General features: G+C 41.1%; 1 long non-coding RNA gene across 1 annotated transcript; it reads right to left on the bottom strand.

Moving 5' to 3' along the window:
* Window positions 1-15: 15 nt before the first annotated feature.
* Window positions 16-22,294, bottom strand: LOC149744532 (uncharacterized). The gene is made up of 3 exons (XR_016390817.1): window positions 22,037-22,294; window positions 5,763-5,853; window positions 16-41 (listed from the first exon to the last, which is right to left on the bottom strand). It is a non-coding gene; the product is annotated as an uncharacterized LOC149744532 (long non-coding RNA).
* Window positions 22,295-24,717: the final 2,423 nt, after the last annotated feature.

The raw sequence follows: 24,717 nt of genomic DNA, 5'->3' as shown, positions 1-24,717 counted from the left end.
GTCCTCTGGTCAATGTAGTTCTCACAGCAGTGAATAAAACACTGAATTAAAGAGTAAATAAAACACTGAATTAAAACAGTTAATAAAACTCCTCTGTATATTTTATCTACTTAATGAGTTTAAATAGATGAAGATATAAAATCTTTAAGGATATTTTGAGGTATTTACTTTTTTGGCCATGGCTTGCAGCTTTTGGGATCTTAGTTCCCCAACCACGGCTGGAACCCCGCCCTTGGCATTGAAAGCACAGAGTCCTAACCATTGGACCACCAGGGAACTCCCTTGAGGTATTCACTCTTGAATTGAGCTGCCAAAGATCACACCCCCTTTCTGTGAGAATGATTTAGTGACAGTGACTTGTTAATCTACATGTATATAAATCATTTGGTATGAAAGATGCTAAGAAGTTCTAACTAAAAATACCATGTAAACTGACAAGGGACAAGCACTCCCTACAAGTGCGTGTGCGTTCACAAACAATTGTGTGACTTCATAAGCACTAAGAACATTTCCAAAATATGTGAATTCTTGAAAAAATACAATAACTGCACCAAGGAAAACTTTTGGGATCTTGATTTAGAAAACATTACAAAGCTCATAATTTTCTTGGGGAAACAACAGGTTTTATTTTTCACGTAATGGAGCCCTATTTAAAGGACCATCTAGGTAAGCCACTAAGTGCTTACACAGAGCCTCTGAAGACTGAATACATTAGATAAACCCCACAGAGAAAACATTCAGATCCTCAGTTGATGAGATGATAAGACTCTCCCTGCAAAGAAGCAACTCTTACTATGAGAAAGAGTGTTTCTTCTGAATTTATCAGATACAAAGGCAGGGGACCAAAATATGCCACATTGGCATAGGGATTATCTTGAGCTGGAGGCAGATAAGAATCAACACATGCAGAAAGACATCTTCCAAGAACATCCTTTGGAGGAATGAGGAGTCAGACCTGAGCTCCCCAAGACCTGGCTCTACTCAACAGCCTACAAACTCTAGTGCTGGATACCTCAGGCCAAACAACCAGCAAGACAGGAACACAGCCCCACTCATCAAAAAAAAAAAAGAAAGAAAGAAAGAAATGACAAAAAAATATATGTCACAGACGAAGGAGCAAGGTAAAAACCTACAAGACCAAATAAATGAAGATGAAATAGGCAACCTATGTGAAAAAGAATTCAGAATAATGATAGTAAAGATGATCCAAAATCACGAATTGAGAAAATAGAAGAAATGTTTAACAAGGACCTAGAAGAACTAAAGAGCAAACGGGATTCCCTGGTGGCACAGTTGTTGAGAATGTGCCTGCCAATGCAGGTGACAGGGATTCGATCCCTGGTCCAGGAAGATCCCACATGTCACGGAGCAACTAAGCCCACAGGTCACAACTACTGAAGTCTGTGCGCCTAGAGCCCAAGCACCACAACAAAGAGTAGCCCCTGTTTGCTGCAACTAGAGAAAAGCCTGAACACAACAACAAAGACACAATGCAGCCAAAAAAATAAAGTAATTTTTTTAAAATAAAGAAACTGTCTTGCAATGCAGGGGATGCTGGTTCGATCCCTGGTTGGGGAACTAGGATCCCACATGCTGTGGGGTAACTAAGCCCGCACGCTGCAACTACTGAGCCACACACTCAAGCCAGCATGTCACAACTAGAGAGAAGGCTGTGTGCCAAAAATAAATATTTTTTTAAAAGAAATGAAAAGGAGAAATTACAACTGACACCGCAAAAATACAAAGGATCATAAGAGACTACTACAAGCAACTCTATGCCAATAAAATGGACAACTTGGAAGAAACGGACAAATTCTTGGAAACATACAGCTTTCCAAGACTGAACCACGAAGAATTAGAAAATATAAACAGACCAATCACAAGTAATGAAATTGAAACTGTAATTAAAAATCTTCCAACAAACAAAAGTCCAGGACCAGGTGGTTGCACAGGTGAATTCCAACAAACATTTAGAGAAGAGTTAACACCTATCCGTTTCAAACTCTTCCCCAAGCCCATTCTACGAGGCCACCATCACCCTGACACCAAAACCAGACAAAGGTATCACAAAAAAAGAAAATTACAGACCAATATCACTGATGAACAGTGATGCAAAAATCGTAAACAAAATACTAGTAAACAGAACCCAACAACACATTAAAAGGATCATACACCATGATCAAGTGGAATTTATCCCAGGGATGCAAGGATTCCTCAATATACACAAATCAATGTGATACACCATATTAACAAATTAAAGAATAAAAACCATATGATCATCTCAATAGATGCAAAAAAAGCTTTTGACAAAATTCAAAACTCATTTATGATAAAAACTCTCCAGAAAATGGGCATAGAGGGAAACTACCTCAACATAATAACAATCATATATGACAAACCCACAGCAAACATCATTCTCAATGGTGAAAAGCTGAAAGCATTTCCTCTAAGATCAGGAACAAGACAAGGATGTCCACTCTTGCCACTATTATTCAACATAGTTTTGGAAGTCCTAGCCACAGAAATCAGAGAAGAAAAAGAAATAAAAGGAATACAAATTGGAAAAGCAGAAGTAAAACTGTCACTGTTTGCAGATGACATGATCTGTACATAGAGAATCCTAAAGATGCCACCAGAAAACTACTAGAGCTAATCAATGAATCTGGTAAGGTAGCAGGATGCAAAATTAATGCACAGAAATAGAAATTTTGGAAACACTCCCATTTACCATTGCAACGAAAAGAATAAAAGACCTAGGAATAAACCTACCTAAGGAGGTAAAAGACCTGTACTCAGAAAACTATAAGGCACTGATGAAAGAAATCAAAGATGACACAAACAGATGGGGAGATATACCATGTTCTTGGATTGGAAGAATCAATATTGTAAAAATGACTATACTACCCAAAACAATCTACAGATTCAACGCAAAGCCTATCAAATTACCAATGGCATTTTTCACAGAATTAGAACAAAAAATGAATCAGACTCCCTGACCTCAGGCTACACTACAGGGCTACTACGGTAATCAAGGCAGTATGGTACAGGCACAAAAACAGAAATATAGATCAATGGAACAGGACAGAAAGCTCAGAGATATACCTACACACCTATGGTCACCTAATCTATGACAAAGGAGGCCAGAATATACAATGGAGCAAAGATGGCCTCTTCAATAAGAGTTGCTGGGAAAACTGGACAGCTACATGTAAAATAATGAAATTAGAACACTGCCCAACACCATACACAAAAATAAACTCAAAATGGATTAAAGACCTAAATGTTTGACCCACCTCCTAGAGTATTGAGAATAAAAACAAAAATAAATAAATGGGACCTAATAAAACTTAAAACCTTTTGCACAGCAAAGGGAACCATAAACAAGACAAAAAGACAACCTTCAGAATGGGAGAAAATATTTTCAAATGAAGCAACTGGCAAAGGATTAGTCTTCTAAATATACAAACAGCTCAAGCAGCTCAATATCAAAAAAAACCCAATCAAAAAAAACCCAATCAAAAAATCGGTGGAAGACCTAAATAGACATTTCTCCAAAGAAGACAAAGATGGCCAACAAATACATGAAAAGATGCTCAACATCACTAATTATTAGAGAAATGCAAGTCAAAACTATGATGAGGTATCACCTCATAGTGGTCAGAATGGCCATCATCAAAAAATCTACAAACAATAAATGCTAGAGAGGGTGTGGAGAAAAGGGAACCCTCCTACACTATATGGAGAAGAGTATGGAGGTCCCTTAAAATACTAAAACTACGGGCTTCCCTGGTGGGACAGTGGTTGAGAGTCCGCCTGCCAATGCAGGGGACACGGGTTCGTGCCCCAGTCCAGGAAGATCCCACGTGCCACGGAGTGGCTGGACCCGTGAGCCATGGCTGCTGAGCCTGCACATCCGGAGCCTGTGCTCTGCAGCAGAAGAGGCCACAACAGTGAGAGGCCCGCATACCACACACACAAAAAAACAACAACTAAAACTACAACTACCATATGACACAGCAATCCCACTACTGGGCATATACCCTGAGAAAACCATAATTCAAAAAGAATCATGTACCCCAATGTTCATTACAGCACTATTTACAATAGCCAGGACATGTAAACAATCTAAGTGTCCACTGACATTTTATCTATGAATGGATAAAGAAGATGTGGTACACACACACACACACACATATATATATATATAAAATGGAATATTACTCAGCCATAACCAGGAATGAAAGTGGGTCATTTGTACAGATGTGGATGGACCTAGAGTGTCATACAGAGTGAAATCAGAAAGAGAAAAACAAATATTGTATATTAATGCATGTATGTGCAATCTAAAAAAATGGTACAGATGAACATAATTCTAGGGCACAAATAGAGATGCAGACATAGACAATGGGTGTGTGAACACAGAAGGGGAAGGGGGCGGTGGGATGAACTGGGAGAGATTAGGTTTGACATGAATACACTACCATGTGTAAAACAGATAGCTAGTGGGAACCAGCGGTATAGCCCAGGGAGCTCATATAGCACAGGGAGCTCATATAGCACAGGGAGCTCATATAGCACAGGGAGCTCAGCTCGGTGCTCTGTGATGACCTATATGGGCGGGGCCTAGGAGGGAGGGAGGGAGGGGATATATGTATACATAGAGCTGACTCACTTGTACAGTAGAAACACAACATTGTAAACTAATTATACTCCAATTTAAAAAAAAAAGGTAAAGGAGCAGATTCAGAGCCCTTCCCTTAATAATTAAAGAACTGGGGTTATTTAAAAAAAAAAATTCAAATCAGCATGGGATTTCTACCATCAAACTCCCAAAACCTGAAAAAGCCATAGGTTACTTTAGAGTAACATCTTTGAATAACTATTTACACAATAGTTTCGTTAGGGAACTGGTGACAAAAACCACCTGCCTTGGCCAGGCCCGCTTGCCTGAGCTGTCTCACAACAGGAGGTTTTGATAAGGAACAAGGTGCAGCAGCAGAAAGCTAACCCGAAAACTAACCGGGAGGGGCCAAAAGAGGGAGGAGTCGACCAACCTCCCAGAGCCCTTCTCACTGGATCCATCTTGGCTGAGAGATGTGTGAGCCACGAGGAAGGACCCTAAGTCAGACTATGGGCCAAGCGAGGTGACTGGCCAGAGACAACCTGGAAGCTAACCCCGTCACCATAAAACCTGAGACTGTGAGCCACGTGGCAGAGCAGTTCTTCCTGGGCTCCCTCACCCTGCCGCTCTCTGCCCGGGCATCACTTCCCAATAAAGTCTCTTGCTTTGTCAGCACATGTGTCTCCTCGCACAATTCACTTCCTAGTATAAGACAAGAGCCCACTCTTCGGCCTTGGAAGGGTTCCGCTTTCCTCGACAGTTTCTTTTGTATCCTACAACTACTATGAGTTATTTTAATTATTATTCAATAGTGGATGCAAAATTCCCAACAGATTAACTGACATAGTTTATAAGACTTAAAACATAAAAAGAAAAATTTATTAAATACACGATTGAATGTCCTGGAGGGAACTTAGAGCCCAGAGGCCGTATTTGGAAAAAAGGTGTTTGCCTTACCCAGCACACAAACAGAACTTAGAGACAGGGTTGTCACTGCTAACCAGCACAAAGGGACAAAAAGTTGAGAAACAAAGACGCAAGTGAAGAAACGTTTTCATCAGCCAACAGCTTGGGTTTACAACTAGGGCCATCTAAAAGGACAAAATAGATGTGAATAAGTAAAAAAGCCAAACATGCTCACCAGGATCAGGATGGTGCATGTGGTTCTGGCGTCATAGGAAGGTCCAGAAGAAGGTCTATTGCTGAGAATGTATTGGACTTACTGCTTGTATCTGTAAAGAACAAAGACAATAGAGTCATTAGCCCAGACCGCAAGGCTCAAACACATTACATCAATATCACAGATACAGACGATATCTCCTCTCAATCTATCTGGAATATCCCAGGAAGATATGCATATGTTTCCCCCCGCCCCCATACTTCTGTTTCTGCTCCTCGCTACTATCACAGGAATGTTAATATATACCAGGAGTTTCAGGATACAGTCGAGGAAATAGGAGAAGCCAATGTACTCAGTGGATGGAGCTAAGAATTTGATCCCCAAAGAGGTACTGGGACAAAGGTTAATGGCCTAGAAACTACTCAGGAAGCAAGTCATGCTGGGGGAAAGCTCCATGCCCTTTCTGTGTAAACAGAAGACATGTTGACTTCCAGCATCATTCAATCCAAAACATGCCACTGGTAGATGATCCCTTTAGAGAAAGAACCAACTTGCTAGCAAAGACCAACTGACCCACAGAGGTCTCAACCCATGCCCCAATTTGAGTTACAAAGCTATAAAGAGTGAGGAATCTCCAAGGATCCCAACCCAGTCTGAATGAAGATAATATGCAAAGTAATGTTAGTAGAAACTACTCCATCAATTTAGAAAGTATGTTAGAGACTGATTTTATTTGAATCTACCAGAAAATTGATTTGCTCACATAGCAAATTGTTTTAATTTAACAACAAGAGCAAGTCTTTTGTAATAACAAAGCTATTTAGTATCGATTGTTTCATAATAACAAAGATTAATCAACGTAGTATCTATCAATGGGAGACTGAATAAATCATGCTGCATCCTCATAATCAGGGAAGCCCCAGAGTTCTTTTAAATTGGACAATGCCCCTGGTCACACAGAAACCAATGAGTTCAACACCAAAGGCCTTAAAGTGGTCTACTTACCCCAAACACATGCCTCTAATTCAGCCTCTAGATCAGGGGATCATAACAACCTGTAAGCCTCATTACATACAGTACTCTATAGAAAGATTATCAATGCTATGGAAGAGAATCCTGATAAAGAAATCATCATGGAAGTTGGGAAGGTTTACACCATTGAAGATGCTATTGTTGCTATAGAAAAAGCTGTGAAAGCCATAAAGCTTGAAACAATAAATTCATACTGAAGAAAACTGTGTCCAGATGACTTCACAGGATTTAAAACAAAGCCAAGGGCTTCCCTGGTGGCGCAGTGGTTGGGAGTCTGCCTGCCGATGCAGGGGACACGGGTTCGTGCCCCGGTCTGGGAAGATCCCACATGCCGCGGAGCGGCTAAGCACGTGAGCCATGGCCGCTGAGCCTGCGCGTCCAGAGCCTGTGCTCCGCAGCGGGAGAGGCCACAACAGTGAGAGGCCCGCGTACGGCAAAAAAACAAAACAAAAAAACAAAGCCAATTGGGCTTCCCTGGTCGCGCAGTGGTTAAGAATCTGCCTGCCAATGCAGGGGACACAGGTTCGAGCCCTGGTCCAGGAAGATCCCACATGCCGCAAAGCAACTAAGTCTGTATGCCACAACTACTGAGCCCGCGTGCTGCAACAACTGAAGCCCATGTGTCTAGAGCCCATGCTCTGCAACGAGAAGCCACCGCAATGAGAAGCCCACGCACCGCAACGAAGAGTAACCCCCACTCGCTGCAACTAGAGAAAGCCCGCATGCAGCCATGAAGACCCAACACAGCCAGAAATAAAATAAATAAAATAAATAAGTTAAAATAAATAAATAAATAAAGCAAAGCCAATCAAGGAAATCATGAAAGAGATTGTGGATCTGACCAAAAAAAGGGTGTGAAGGTGAAGGGTTTCAAGATATGGATCTTGGAGAAATTCAAGAGCTAACTGAACACCACACCAGAGGAATTCACGAAGACGACCTGATGGAGACGAGTACTTCCAAACCAGTGCCAGACGACGAGGAAGATGATGTAGAAGTATCAGGGCCTGAAAATAAATTGACATTAGACAATCTAGCAGAAGGGTTCTGACTATTCAAGACTGCTTTTGACTTCTTTTACAACATGGACCCTTGTATGATACAGGCACTGAAGCTAAGGCAGACAGTGGAAGAAGGACTGGTACCATACAGAAACATTTTTAAAGAAATGAAAAAGTAAAGAAGTCGGACAGAAATTATGTATTTCTGTGAAGTTCGACCAAGTGTGCCTGCCTCTCCGGCCTCCCCTTCCACCTCCCCCACCTCTATCACCTCTGCCACCCTGAGACGGCAAGACCTATCCCTACTCTTCCTCCCCCTCCTCAGCCTACTCAACATGAAGACACCAAGGATGAAGACCTTTATGATGATCCACTTCCACTTAGTGAACTGTAAATAATCATCATGACTTACAGTTAATAAACTTATCTGTTGTGTATGCGTGTGTGTCTTTGTGTGAAAATCTAATAACTGTATGGTAAGAACTGTATGAGAATTTTTGTGTCATCATCATCATTGCCTAAGTATTCATCATGTAGAACACTGTGTTCAAGACTTGTATTGAGGTATCCCCTGGCGGTCCAGGGGTTAGGACTCCACGCTTCCACTGCAGGGGGCATGGGTTCGATCCCTGGTCAGGGAACTAAGATCCCACATGATGCGTGGGGCAGCCAAAAAAAAAAAAAAAAAGACTTGTATTGAAGTGGATAGCCCATCCTTACATAGGAATAAGGTGAGTGATATTTAATATAAAATTAATAATGTGTTAGTTTTTTACTGTTTTATAACTTTGCTTTCAAAGAATTATATTATTATATAGTATCTCTCTCCTATTCTCTTAATTGGAGAAACTGCATATCAACCTGTCATCACAGGTAACTCGTATGAATAGAACTGTAATACTGTATGCCATAAAAATAATATGATCATTCATTCATTAGTGTACAGGCTAGGCTATCATGAAGCAATCATACTGCTGCTTTATTATTAACACATGAATTATTATACCTATAAATATGAATTTCTTTTTCACATTATCTTATTTTTTAATTAAGGTAGAGCTGATTTACAATAAGCTTCAGGTGTACAACATAGTGATTCACTCTTTTTAAAGGTTATACTCCATTTACAGTTATAAAATATTGCCTATATTCCTTATGTACAATATATCCTTGTAGCCTATTTTATACGTAGTAGTTTGTACGTCTAAATCCCCTACTTCTATCTTGCCCCTCCCCTTCGCTCTCCTCACTAGTAACCACTAGTTTGTACTCTATATCTGTGAGTCTTTTTAACATATTTTTAGTTATTTAATTTTTGGCTGCATCAAGTCCTAGTTGTGGCTTGATACCTCAGCAGTTGCGGCACGTGGGCTCAAGTCCTCAGTAGTTGCAATGAGCGGGCTTAGTTGCCCCGTGGCATGTGGGATCTTAGTTCCCCAACCAGGGATCAAACTTGAGTCCCCTGCATTGGAAGGCGGGTTCTTAACCACTGGACCACGAGAGAAGTCCCTGTTTCTTTTTTGTTATCTTCACCAGTTTGTCTTCTTTTTTAGATTCCACATATAAGTGATATCATACAGTATTTACCTTTCTCTTTGAATTATTTCACTAAGCATAATACATTCCAAGTCCATTCATGTTGTTGCATATGCAAAACTCCATTCTTTTTAGGGCTGAGTAGTATTCTATTCTATTAAATATATACACATAATATATATAATACATATATCAAAGATATATACATTTATATATCCCACATCTTCTTGATCTAGTCATTTTTGATGGACACTTAAGTTGCTTCTATATCTTGGCTACTGTAAAAAATGCTGCTATGAACACTGAGGTACATGTATCTTTTCAAATTAGTGAGGTTTTTTTGTTTGGATAAATAGCCAGGGGTGGCATTGCTGGATCATATGGTAGTTCTAGTTTTAGTTCTTTTGAGGAACCTCCATATTCTTTTCCACAGTGGCTGCACCAATTTACACTCCCGCTAACAGCATAGGAGAGTTCTCTTTTCTCCACATCCTTGCTATTTGTGGTCTTTTTATTATTTTTTATTTATTTTTATTTTTGGCTGCATTGGGTTTTCTTGCTGCACATGAGCTTTCTCTAATTGCAGCAAACTGGGGCTACTCTTCATTGAGGTGCGCGGGCTTCTCATTGGTAGCTTCTCTTTGTTGTGTAGCACAGGCTCTAGGCGCTCGGGCTTCAGTAGTTGTGGTACATGGGCTCCATAGTTGTGGCTCACGGGCTCTAGAGTGCAGGCTCAGTAGTTGTGGTGCACAGCTTAGCTGCTCCGCAGCATGTGGGATCTTCCCAGACCAGGGCTGGAAGCTGTGTCCCCTGCACTGGCAAGCAGATTCTTAACCACTGCGCCACCAGGGAAATCCTGTGGTCTTTTTGATGATAGCCATTCTGACAGGTGTGAAGGGATATCTCATTATGGTTTTGATTTGCATTTCTCTGATGATTAAAAATGTTGAGCATCTTTTCACATACCTGTTGGCCATCCATAAATACAGTACAATACTGTAAATGTATTTTATTTTCCTTATGATTTTCTCAACAGCATTTTCTTTTCTCTACCCTTAAGTATAAAATACATATAACATAGAAAATATGTGTTGGTCAAGAGTAGGCTATTAGTAATTACGTTTTGGGGGAATCAAAAGTTACACTCAAATTTTTGACTGTGTAGGTGGTCGACACCCCTAAACCCCACAGTTTAAGGGTCAACTGTATCTACAATGGATTAAAGAATAAATTTGTAAAAATCCTTTACGTTTACTACTACTAAAAAAAAAAAACCCTCAATTTGGAGAATGGAAAGGATCAAATCATCACACTGAGAAAGGAGAGATAAAAAGAATCCAGTTTTTTTTTTTTTTTTTTTTGTGGTACGTGGGCCTCTCACTGTTGTGGCCTCTCCCGTTGAGGAGCACAGGCTCTGGGCGCGCAGGCCCAGCGGCCATGGCTCATGGGCCTAGCCGCTCCGCGACATGTGGGATCTTCCCGGACCAGGGCATGAGCCCGTGTCCCCTGCATTGGCAGGCGGACTCTCAACCACTGCGCCACCAGGGAAGCCCGAATCCAGATATTTTTGCATATTTTTTTTCTATCTGAACTTCTCCTCCAATACCTTTCTTGTCTGTAAAAAACATGTTCCACCTAATACAGGAAAAGGGAGGGTAGAACCATGACCTACATTGATGGTACAGGCAATAATTATCAATGGCTGCTAAAGCTCTTAGATTACAGAGTGACTCAGGTGCAGTTGACACACTGACTACATTGATCATAATCCTACAAAAGAGAAAAATGAATAATTCTGAATCTGATCTCATCTCTAAAATAACTACCTTTTTGCAGGAAATATTAAGCATGGGAGGTCACATTAAAAGACATCATGAGAATGCAGTAAGCCAAATCAGAATATCAGAAAATTCTACATGGATTATGATCTCTTTCAAACAAAAAAAATTAATGTATAAAAGGGAGTTATTGGGCTTCCCTGGTAGTGCAGTGGTTAAGAATCCGCCTGCCAATTCAGGGGACATGGGTTCGAGCCCTGGTCTGGGAAGATCCCACATGCCGTGGAGCAACTAAGCCCGTGTGCCACAACTACTGAACCTGCGATCTAGAGCCCACGAACCACAACTACTGAGCCCATGTGCCACAACTACTGAAGCCCGCACACCTAGAGCCTGTGCTCCGCAACAAGAGAAGCCACCTTAATGAGAGGCCTGCACAGAGCAACAAAGAATATCCCCTGCTCGCCTCAACTAAAAAGAAAGCCTGCGCACAGCAACGAAGACCCAACGCAGCCATAAATAAATAAATAAATAATTTAAAAAAGGGAGTTATCCATAGAAGATTATAAAATCAAGAGATGTAAAATATAATAACAGATAAGAAATGATTTCATGTTTCTTTAAACGAACCTGTCAAAATATAAACATTCAGGAATATTTGAATACTGTTTGGTACTGGATAATATGGAAGAATTATTGTTTATAGTTACATATGATAAAATACTACAATTAAGTTAAACAAAAAAAGTCCTTGTCTATTAGATACACGTGCTTAAGGGTTTTTTTTTCTTTTTTGGGGGGCCACACCACATGTTTTGCGGGATCTTAGCTCCCTGACCAGGGATTGAACCCACACCCTCCGCAGAAAAAGTGTGGGGCCCTAACCATTGGACTGCTAGGGAATTCCCTTACTTAAGTATTTAGGGATGTAGTGATACGACTTCCGGAGTTTGTCTTAGCATAAACAGTTGCTGGAGGGAGATGGAGCAGGATTATAGACGAAATGATTTCAGCTGTGAGTCAGTCCATTTGTAGCTGTTTGATTAGTTCTTGTGGGTTTTTTTCCTATTACCCTCCTCACTTTTCTAGGATTTTTTAATATTCTGTACTATTATTTAAAAATTTTTTATATTAATAATTAGTCATGTTGAGTTTGTTTTCCATTTGCTATGTTATCCGTTTATTCTGGAGTATAACATATCTCAAAACCTCTCATGTTCATATAATATCACATTGGATTATAATAATATTATTCTTTCTCATCATTTTTCCTTAGCAAAATTAAAAATACTGAATCCCTTCAACCTCAGGAGAGGCTGACCTTAGTCAGCCATACTGGCAGAGGTGTAAAGTAAGGAAGAGAAGACCCAACTCTGTGGGTTATTTCACAGTTCTCACCAAGTTTTCACTTCTATTACCACCAGGTCATCAAACTCAGACTGTTATTGAACCCTCCTACACTGTTGGTGGGAATGTATTGAGTTGGCCAAAAAGATCATTGGGGTTTTTCTATAAAACCGGAATGAAATTTTTGGCCAACCCAATAGAATGGTACAGCCACTATGGAGAACAGTATGGAGGTTCCTTAAAAAACTAAAAATAGAGTTATCATATGATCCAGCAATTCCACTCCTGGGCATATATTTGAAGAAAAGCATGGTTTGAAAGGATACATGCACCCCAATGTTCATTGCAGCACTGTTTACAACAGCCAAGACATGGAAGCAACCTAAATGCCCATTGATAGAGGAATGGATAAAGAAGATGTGGTACATATATACAATAGAATACTACTCAGCCATTAAAAAGAATGAAACAATGCCATTTCAGAACGCAGATGGACCTGGAGATTACCATACTAAGTGAAGTTAGTCAGAGAGAGAAAGACAAATATCATAGGATATCACTCATATGCAGAATCTAAAAAAAAAAAGATACAAATGAACTTACTTACAAAATAGAAAACAGACTCACCTATTAAGAAAACTAACTTATGGTTACTAAAGGGGAAAGGTGGCCAGGGTGGTAGTGGTGGTGGTGATAAACTGGGTGTTTGGGATTGACATATACACACTACTATATTTAAAATAGATAACCAACAAGGATCTACTATATAGCACAGAGAACTCTGCTCAATATTCTGTAACAACCTAAATGGGAAAAGAATTTGAAAAAGAATAAATACATGTATATGTATAACTGAATCACTTTGCTGTATACCTGAAACTAACACAACATTGTTAATCAACTATATTCTAATATAAAATAAAATTTTTTTTTAAATTCAGACATCAAAATAACAACTTTTAATAGAGTTTCAATTAAAACACCTTGCAGGCAAATATATATCTATTATTAGGAGAAGCTTACGGACTTCCAATATACCAAAACTGTCTCAATATCTGATATCATTCATGGATAAAGATGCAGTATGGCACCTCATGTACAACTTTTGTTCCTTCCAAAATTACAGGTTTTCAAGAAGTATTATCATGGTTAAATATTAGAAGCATGTGCAAATTGTTCTGAAATAAGACATAATGCTGGGTACCACCAAATATGACATGCCTGAAAAGATCAGGTGAAAATGACAGGTGAGGTCTGAGTAGTGAGAGAAGGAATCTGTGCAAAAGGTCTGGCTCTGTTTAAGGCCAATCTGAGGAGTTTTTTCCCTAAATATTATTCAGTTTTCATTTTGGAAAACCTTGCAAAATTATAGCCTGGAAGGGAGAGGAAAAGAAAAAACCATTTAAATAAAACCTGCCAGAGTCTTAGAAATGAATATGAAGAAGGGGGTCAAACCCATATTCGCTGCCTCAATAAATATGTGTTAAGCACCTAAATTATGTCACATTATTCTCAGTAGGTGAGCTATGTCAGGAAATTAGACTCATAATTAGAGAACCAAGATAGCTAAAAAAGGTGGACATTTGATAATAATTAAAATAAACAGGGACTTCCATGGTGGTGCAGTGGGTAAGACTCCATGCTCCCAATGCAGGGGGCTCGGGTTTGATCCCTGGTCGGGGAACTAGATCCTGCCTGCGCGTGCAACTAAGAGTCTGCATGCCGCAACTAAGACCCAGCACAGCCGAACTAAATTAAATAAAATATATTTTTAAAAAGGTACTTAAAAAAAATAAAATATACAATATGTAATAAGATAAAGGTACCTTAGGAGAAAAAAGGAGCCCAATTAGTGGAAGGGATGCAATATTAAATGTTAGTAAGGGAAGATCTCATTGACAGTTGGATATTTCAGACAACACTTGAAGAGGTGAAGGAATAATCCATGTGAATATTTTGGGCATATGATCCAAGCAAAAGAAACAGCCAGGGTCATGTCATGTCCCAGGCAAACTCAGGTGCCCATGTACATGAAATCAGTTGAGTGAGGCAGAAAGTTTAAGAGAGGAGGTCAGTGGGAAATCCCTGGTTGTCCAGTGGGTAGGACTCCACACTTCTACTTCAGGGGGCCTGGGTTCAATCCCTGGTCAGGGAACTGAGATCCCACAAGCAGTGCGGTGCAGCCAAAACAACAAGAACAACAAAAACAAATAAACAAACAAAACAGAGAGAGAGGTCAGAAAGGAACATGAAGCTCCAAAGGGTCCTGGTAAGGATTTTGAATTTTCTCTTAGGAAAATGGTAGTCATTACAGAATTTTGAACAAAAGACTGACATTTTCTATCTCATCCACTGAAAGGCCGTGTTGTCTGGTAAGCTGAGAAAAGACTGCAGAAGAATAAGGGTGGGAGCATAGAGACTACTATTGAAGAAATCCAGGTAAGAAAGGATGTTAGCTCTGACCAGGCTGGTAGCAGAAGTGGTTATGGAAAGTAGTCAAACTCTGGATAAATTTTGAGAGCAGAGCCAATAGGATTTCTTATGACTGCATATGGAGTGTCAGAAAAAGAATGCATCAAGGATAATATCTAGATTTTTGGCCTGCCTCAGCAAATGGAAGAACAGAATTGGCACCAACTGAGATAGGGAAAGCTATGACCAGGAAGGATTGGAAAAATGCTCAGGATAAATTTTTTTTTAACATGTTGTGTTCGTGATGTCTACTAGAATTCCAAGAAAAGGTCTATTATACAGATAACTGTGGAGTTTCAAAGTAAGGTACGTTATGGACATGTACACTTGCAAGTTTGGGGCTTATAGTGCATTTACAGTCATGACACTGTATGAAATCACAATAGAACGTGAGTGAAGATTGAGAATTTAGACATGACTGAGCTCTTGGGCAGTCCCATATTAAAGGGATGGGAGAAAAAGAGGACCCAACAAATTCAAATTAAGAATAAAAATGTCAATTGTGGCAAAAGCTTCTGAGAGGACATTTAAACAAAATCTCAGAAGTTACCATTGGGCGTAGGAGTTTGTTAATGACGATGCAGCTGTGAGGCTAATAAACCAAACCTGAGTGAGTAGAGCTACATAGCTGAGGTAATCGGAAGAGAGAAAAAAGAAAGCTCTTTAAAAGTTCAGTTGTAAAAGGTGAAAGAGACAGTAGAACAGGAAATGTACTGGATCACTAAGAGAGAAAAAACGGTTTTTATTTTTTTAAATTATTCATTCATTCATTCATTTGGTTGTGCTGGGTCTTAGTTGCAACAGGCGGGCTCCCCAGTTGTGACATGCGAACTCTTAGTTGCGGCATGCATGTGGGTGAATTATTTCACTTCCATTATTAAGAATTAATTGCTCAATGTTAATTCTGAAATTTTATTTTGAGGTTTAATTTTCTGCTTTTACTCAACTTTTTTTTAAAAGTTAGGATCTGAACATTGCATTAGCTGAGCAAATCTATGGGATCTAGCTCTCTGGCCAGGGATTGAACCTGGGCCCCTGCACTGGGAGCAGAGTCTTAACCACTGTGTCACCAGTGAAGTCCCAGAAAAAACTATTTTTAAAAGGTATAAGTGTTTATAATGTTAGTTTAAAAAGAGACTGAGAGAGCAGTAATAAACAGGTCACCAGTCATGAGATTTGATAAAGAACCAGTCCACAGAGAAGTTAAGACATGGGGGCATGGTCCCTAGCTGGCATTAGAGTTAAATGATTTGTTTTAGGTTAGGAGGTAGAAAGTGTTTTCAAATGGTGATTTCTTTTTTCTTTCTGAGGGGGGCAGGGGCAGAATATCAAGATAGAGGGGAGTAATACTGGGGAACTTAATGAACTAACAATTAAGATGTACTGGTCTTGCCAAAAGTTTAATAAACATGTTGAGCCAAGAACTGCAATCTGGAGAGGAAAATAACAGGAGATGGAAAAAGGCTGCTGGTCCAGGGGACAACATATGTACACAGGAGTTCAAGTGAAATCTGTGAGCAGGGTTTGGGAAGTTTTAAATGACAAATCTATAATGACTGAGCTCTTTTCCCTGAAAGTACTGAAATATTTATAATTATTAAGACAGTTCAGGGGAAGATGTCCTAGATTTTCCAAATGTTCCCCAACTAAGTGAAGGTGGTAAGGCTAAAAAGGAAATCTCCATATGGAGTCTTTTTAGTCAATGGGAACACTGAAATCTTAGAACAGTGATGGTCGAACCCAGGACCTGACATCTCTAAAGAGCAGAGAATGTGTCTGAGACCCGAGATGGTGATTCTGAAAGTCTTCTCTCTTTAAGCCAGCATATGCTCCAGGCAGTAAGTGAAACTGTGCCAACAGTCACTGGGGTAGGATGCAATTCTACTCCCCTAATTGGTGGTTGTGGTATAAGGAGAGTTTCAGTTAGAAATATAAATAGGAATTATGACATCTGCTGCAAACAGCTTATGATATACCATGGAGATGATACTGCATCCATCTAAAATTGAAGTGTGGTTGTGTATAAAGAAAAAAGAAAGATCTCCCAAAGCCCTAGCATTATGGATGTCAAATCAAAATATTGTAAATTTGAGAAGACTACTTCTGTTTTACAAAACGTATTCTCCTTAAAATTGTTTAAAAACCCACTCCTGAACATATATCTGGAGAAAACCATAATTTGAGAAGATACATGCAGGGGAGTTCCCTGGCAGCCTAGTTGTTAGGATTCCTGCTGTGGCAAGTGTTCAATTCCTGGTGGGGGAAGTGAGATCACGAAAGCCGAGGAAGGCAGGAAGAAAGGAAGGAAGGAAGGAAGGGAGGGAGGGAGGGAGGGAGGGAGGAAGGAAGAAAAGATACATGTATGCATGCACCCCAATGTTCACTGCAGCACTGTTTACAATGGCCAAGACATGGAAGCAACCTAAATGTTCACAACAGAGGAATGGATACAGAAAATGTGGTAAATATATAATGGAATATTACTCAGCCATAAAAAAGAACAAAATAATGCCATTTACAGCAATATGGATGGACCCAGAGATTATCATACTAAGTGAAGTCAGACAGAGAAAGACAAATATCATATGATATCACTGAAATGTGGAATCTAAAAAGATGATACAAATGAACTTATTTACAAAACAGAAACAGACTTTGAAAACAAACTTACGGTTACCAAAGGGGAAAGGTGGGGGCGGGGAGAGAGGGATAAATTAGGAGTTTGGGATTAACATATACACACTATTATATTTAAAATAGATAACCAACAAGGCCCTATTATATAGCACAGGGAACTCTACTCAATATTCTATAATAATCTATATGGGAAAAGAATCTGAAAAAGAATGGATACATGTGTATGTATAACTCAGCCACTTCGCTGTACAACTGAAACTAACACAACATTGCTAATCAACTATACCCCAATATAAAATAAAAATTAAAGGGACTTCCCTGGTGGCACAGTGGTTAAGACTACATTCTCCCAATGCAGGGGGTCTGGGTTCAATCTCTGGTCAGGGAACTAGATCCCACATGCATGCTGCAATTAAGAGTTTGCATGCCACAACTAAGGAGCCCACATGCTGCAGCTAAGAAGCCCATGGCTGCAACTAAGGAGTCCCTGAGTTGCAACTAGGGAGCCCGCCTGCCACAACTAAGGAGCCACATACCGCAATTAAGGAGCTGGTGAGCCACAACTAAGGAGGCTGCCTGCCATGACTAAGACCCAGCACAACCAAATAAATATTAAAAATAAAATAAAAATAAAAATTTAAAATTGTTTTAAAAATGAGAAAACTAGTCCAAAATGGAGTCAATTGAACTGAGCTTCACTCACCAAACCAAGACTTAACACCTAACTTAATTACAGTTTCAGCCTCCCCTAGAAACCGAATCTTAAATCAGTCAATCTGGAATTAACCTGGTCAGCACTAGTGAGGTAATCTGCCTGATAGACCCCTGCCTGCTGTCGCCTAAAGAAAGGTAACCTTACCACAAACAATAAGCTCTTTTATAGTATAACTTTCTCATAGCTCTTCAGAGTTCCTTTCTATTCGTTAGATGGGATGCTGCCCAATTCATGAATTACTGAATTAAGCCAATAAGATCTTTAAAATTTACTTGGCTGAATTCTGTTTTTTAACAAAACCAAATGGGACTACTTTGATGTTACCTAAGCAAACACCAGAGAGCTTTATAATTTCAGATCTCTCTGCCTGAATTTCTTTGTTCTCAAATAGCCACATGGCTTGCTGCACAATCCTTTCAAGTTACCAGCCTAATGTCTTATTAGAGTCCTTTCATGACAACCCTATTTAAAATAATAATAATAATAATAACTCTCTGACCTTTGTCTTAATTTTCTGTAGTACATACTGCAAAATGTACTCTTTCTAATGTACAATTCAGCATCTTTTGAGAGCATATATAACATAAATACATCACTAAAATATACAGAACTTGGGAATTCCCTGGTGGTCCAATGGTTAGGACTCAGCTCTTTCATGGTTGTGGCCCAGGTTCAATCCCTGGTCGGGGAACTAAGATCCTGCAAGCTGCAGCCAAAAAAATAAAAAGCAACAAGGGAAAAGCAACAAATAACATACAAGGGAATCCACATAAGGTTATCAGCTGATTTTCCAGCAGACTCTGCAGGCAAGAAAAGGGAAAAACCTACAACCAAGAATATTCTACCCAGCAAGCCTCTCGTTCAGATTCAACGGAGAAGTCAAAAGCTTTACAGACAAGCAAAAGCTAAGAGAATTCAGCACCACCAAACACAGTTTTACAACAAATGCTAAAGGAACTTCTCTAGAAGAAAAGGCCAGGACTAGAAACAAGAAAATTACAAATGGGAAAGCTCACCGGTAAAGGTAAACATACAGTCAAAGTAGGAAATCATCCACACACAAATATGATATCAAAACCAGCAATCATGAGAAGCAGAAAGTACAAATGCAGGATATTGGAAATGCATTTGACATTAAGAGACCAGCAACTTAAAACAATATATATATATATAGACTGCTATATCAAAACCTCATGGTAACAGCAAAACAAACTTCCATGTACAAAATAAGTAAGTCACAAGGATGTAGTGTACAGAGTAGGGAACATAGTCAATAATATTGTAATAACTTTGAATGGTGACAGCAACAAGACTTATCATTGTCATCATTTTGTAATGTACAAAAATATCTAATTACTATGCTGTACAACTGAAACTAATAGAAGTCAATTATATAATACTTCAGGGAAAAAAACCCACTTGGATTCATCTCTGAATCCTCTGTTTCACTCTCTCACTATTATAAAATTGAATGTTTATGTCCCCCCAAAATTCATAGTTGACACAAAACCTCCCAATCTCATGGTATTAGGAGCCGGAGACTTTGGGAGGAAATTAGGATTAGATGAGGTCATAAAGGCAGGCCCCACGTGAATGGAATTAGCACCCTTATAAATGTCACGAGAGAGCTTGCTCCTCTCTCTGTTCTCCACCATGTAAGGACACAGTGAGAAGATGGTGTCTATGAACCAGGAAGCAGGCCCTCATCTGAACCTGACCATAAAGGCATCCTGATCTTGGACTTCTAGCCTCCAAAACTGTGTGAAATAAACTCCTGGTGTTTATATGTCATCTAGCTTACGGTATTTTGTTATAGCAACCCAAGCAGAACAAGACACTTTCCTTCCACATTAAGAAATCTAGTTAATCCTTAATAAAAACACATTCAGAATCCAGCCACTTCTAAGCTACCACTCTGTTCCATGAACCCTCAAGTGGCCTAATATAATAGCCTACACCCTGGTTTTCCTTCCTCTTCCCTCAGTCTCACAATCTGTTCTCCACTATGCAGCCATATGCAGCCTGTTAAGACCTAGGTAAGGGACTTCCCTGGTGGCGCAGTTGTTAAGAATCCCCCTGCCAAAAAAAAAAAAAAAAAAAGAATCCCCCTGCCAATGCAGGGGACATGGGTTCGAGCCCTGGTCCGGGAAGAGCCCACATGCTGCAGAGCAACTAAACCCCGTGAGCCACAACTACTGAGCCTGCGCTCTAGAGCCCACGAGCCACAACTACTGAGCCCACGTGCCTAGTCCCCATGCTCCGCAAAAAAGAGAAGCCACCGCAATGAGAAGCCTGCACACCACAATGAAGAGTAAACACCGCTCGCCACAACCAGAGAAAGCCCGCACGTAGCAATGAAGACCCAATGCAGCCAAAAATAAATAAATGAATAAATTTATTTTTAAAAAACCTAGGTAAGATCATTCCCCTCCTCTGATCCAAACTTCCTATCACCTCCAGAATAGATACTCAACTTATTTTATTTTTTTTAAAATTAATTAATTAATTAATTTGTTTTTGGCTGTGTTGGGTCTTCGTTTCTGTGCAAGGGCTTTCTCCAGTTACGGCGAACGGGGGCCACTCTTCATCGCAGTGCGCAGGCCTCTCACTGTTGCAGCCTCTTCTGTTGCAGAGCACAGGCTCCAGACGCGCAGGCTCAGTAGTTGTGGCTCACAGGCCTAGTTGCTCCGCGGCATGTGGGATCTTCCCAGACCAGGGCTCGAACCCTTGTCCCCTGCATTGGCAGGCAGATTCCCAACCACTGCTCCACCAGGGAAGCCCGATACTCAACTTCTTAGGCAGCCATTCCAGTCCTGAATCTTGTCTTCCTGCTCCTTCTTCCCACCTGATGGAAAGGAGATCTTAATGATCTCAACTCAGCTCTACCTCTAAACATTTTTACATCCTGGTATTGAGATAACCTTTCCACATCCGTTTACATTCGGTGCCAGAAATGTTAATACCTCCATATAATCCTTCGTAGACTCGGGATCCTGAGCTTGGGTCCTTAACGAATACCACGACACCACAATACAGAGAATATATGGGTGGGGGTAGGGATCAGTAAGGGACTGGGACACTCTACACGTACCGGTATAGGCCCCATAAGCGCTTCTACAGCCATGTTTTAAGAGACAGATTACAGATGAATGAATATAACCATGTCAGGTTTCAGTGGGTTCAGGGCCCTGTGTGCCCACGCCTGGCCCTTGAGCCTGGTGAACTAGGGCTGGATACCTAACCTCCGTGCCTCAGTGTCTCACCTTACTAGCTCTGTGTGCTTGAACGAAGATCCAACCTCCTGGTGCCCTAATACTTCATCCTCCTCCTTCAGTCTGTTCCTCCGTTGAACAGCCTTTGGGAAACTTTTAAAATCCTAATGTAGTCTGTGTCCCCCCTTGGTTTAAAATTTTCCGCAGCGATCAGCGTTCTGAGAACATAGGCAGAGGCCTCAGCCTGCTATTCCAGGCGCGACTCCGCCTCAAACTTTGTTCCTCGCCAGGCACAACGGAGCCCAGGTTTTCCGAATCCTCACGGCTCAATCGCAACTCCAAGCCTTTGTACATGCCGGTTCCTGTGCCTGTAACCCTCTCCCATATCTAATCACACCCCCGATAGTAAAATTAAACAGGAAAGCTGAGGTGTTGACCACTGTCAGAAACAGGAGTCCATATACTAGCGCCTCACCGTCCTGGACACCGGGGCCTGGGCTGCAGGGACGAGAGCATTTGGGGCTTTAGTGTCTGGTGGGGTGAGGGCCCGAGGACGAGCGTTTACCTGAGGCGGGTCCCTCTGAGCGGCCGCAGCCATCCAGGCCTGTGGGCGGAGCGGGGCCAGGAACGGGCCGGCGGTTCTTAAACCGGCCCTGGTGCGGATCATCTCGGGCGGCGCCGCGGCCGAGCCTCAGACTCGCCTTTGTGCAGCGGGAACAACGACTGCCCCGTCACTTTCTCGGTCCTGTCCCGTCAGCCCCACTAAACGCTCCAGAACTTCTGTCCGTATGAACACACCCGAGCAGCCAAAATGACCGCCCGGAGGAGGACGCCGGAAGTCCCGGCCCACGCTAGGCAACCCTTACGGAAACGCCTCTGTTCTGAGCCTTCATTGGCTCAACGAGGCGGCTGGTCGACGCAGAGCATTCTGGGTAATGTAGTTCCCACACTTGGGGTAACCTGCGCGTGGACTTAGACCCCTGAGGGGCTCTGGGAAATGGAGTCAGCGGACCAAAGGACTTAGAAAGCGCTTGTCCTTTTTTTAAAAAAAAAAATTTATTTATTTATTTTTATTTTTGGCTGCTTTGGGTCTTCCTTTGGGTGCGCGGGCTTCTCATTGCGGTGGCTTCTCTTGCTGCCGAGCACGGGCTCTAGAGTGCAGGTTCAATAGTTGTGGTGCATGGGCTTAGTAGCTCCGCAGCATGTGGGATCTTCCCAGACCAGGGATCGATCCCATGGTCCCTGCATTGGCAGGTGGATTCTTAACCACTGTGCCACCAGGGAAGACCCAGGGACTTGTCCATTCTTAAGGGGTAGAACTCAGGGTTTCTGGGGGATGTTGTGTTGCCTGCAGACGTTCAGCCAAGGTTGATGTATTAGTTCAGACCCTGTGAACTTCATCATGCTCCCTGAGACTAAACATATTGTTACAGAAGCTCCCACAGGACAGAGATCCAAATGCACATATCATTCCTAGTCATTCAGACACAAAATATGTCCACTGGTAGCAGAAGCTAATAAACATTTCATGGGGGATGGGCAAAATAGGGGTATGGGATTAAGAGACACAAACTGCTATTGCTACCAAACCAAATTTGGGCTGTTCACCTGATGCATAGCAAAGCCAATCCATTGACACTCGGTTGTGGTGAAGGAAAGTACAGGGCTTATTGCAGGCACCAGCAAGGAGAACAGGCAGCTCATGCTCAAAAGACCTGAACTCCCCAATGGCTTTCAAAGAAGGGTTTTTAAAGACAGTGTGAGGAGGGAGGGTGGCAGGATGTGTGATCAGCTTGTGCACAATTCTCTGGTTGATGATGAGGTAATGGTGATATTTTCGGAATCTCAATTATCAGTTTTCTGGCTCCAACTGGTCTGGAGTCTATGTGCTGGCTGTCAGCACGCAGTTAACTTCTTCCACCTGGTGGTGGTTTTAGTTTCTGCAAAACAATTCAAGGATATGGCTCAAGATATTATCTATAGCCCTTGAGGAGGAACTAAAGGTCCTTGGCTTTGTTTTATGGCTAAACTATTATTATTTTGTCTTGCTTGACTGTTTCCTTTGTTTCTGCATTTTCTCACTTCTCTGATTTTGCTTTTTGGAATTCGGGAAAGGCTTAGGAGGCTAAAACTTTTCTATTAACAAGAGTCAGGTTGGGAATTCCTTGGCAGTCAAGGGATTAGGACTCCACGCTCTCACTGCTGAGGACCCAGGTCCAATCCCTGGTCGGGGGAACTAAGATCCCACAAGCTGTGCAGCAAGACTGGAGGAGGGGTGGGGGGGAAAGTCAGGAGACATGGGGATTGGGGGTGTCTGCCCCAGGGAAGGCCCAACAGGGTCCTGCTCAGTTTCACTATGTATAAAATAGATAAGCAACGAGGATATATTGTATAGCACAGGGAAGTATAGCCACTGTTTTTAATAACTTTAAATGGAGTATAATCTATAAAAATATATATATTTTTAATTTTAATTATTTATTTTTGGCTGCATTGGGTCTTTGTTGCTGCGTGAAGGCTTTCTCTAGTTGCGGAGAGTGGGGACTACTCTTCATTGCGGTGCGCCGGCTTCTCATTGCAGTGGCTTCTCTTATTACAGAGCACGGGTTCTAGGCGCACGGGCTTCATTAGTTGTGGCTCGCGGGCTCTAACGTGCAGGCTCAGTAGTTGTTGCACCCGAGCTTAGTTGCTCCACGGCATGTGGGATCTTCCCGGACCAGGTCTTGAACCCACGTCCCCTGCATTGGCAGGCGGATTCTTAACCACTGCGCCCCAGGGAAGTCCCTATAAAAATATTGAATCACTATGTTGTACACCTGGAACTAACTAATATTTTAAAACAACTATACTTCAATAAGAATAAATTAATAATGAAAAATAAACATTACCATGTTGGAATTAAATCTATGCACTATGAAGTGTTAGACTCAGTTTTAACAGTCTCTGTATGTTTGGTCAAGGAGAAGAGAAAAAACACTCCAGATGGTCCATGACAGGAAAGACAGTAGAGGGATGCTGGGCTACTCAAAGCAGGAGTACACAGGTGGATCTCTGTAGTCACTTCAGAAAATACTTCTAACAGCATAGTAAATTATTGTGCCCAATTTAGTAAGCAATATTTTTATCCATTTAGTAAATTTTTGGATAGCTTGATAGTTAACTTCTTTTTGGGAATCTGACATCAATCTCAAAAATAGAACAATGAAAGATATGCTGTATTGATATGGGACAATGGGTGTGGTGTTC

This window comes from Delphinapterus leucas, chromosome 20 (genome assembly GCF_059928025.1).
Source record: "Delphinapterus leucas isolate spDelLeu-1000000601 "Yukka" chromosome 20, BTC_Dleu_Yukka2, whole genome shotgun sequence".
Classification (NCBI taxonomy): domain Eukaryota; kingdom Metazoa; phylum Chordata; class Mammalia; order Artiodactyla; family Monodontidae; genus Delphinapterus; species Delphinapterus leucas.
Note: the sequence above shows the minus strand (reverse complement) of the source record. Positions and strands in the feature narration are given on the sequence as shown.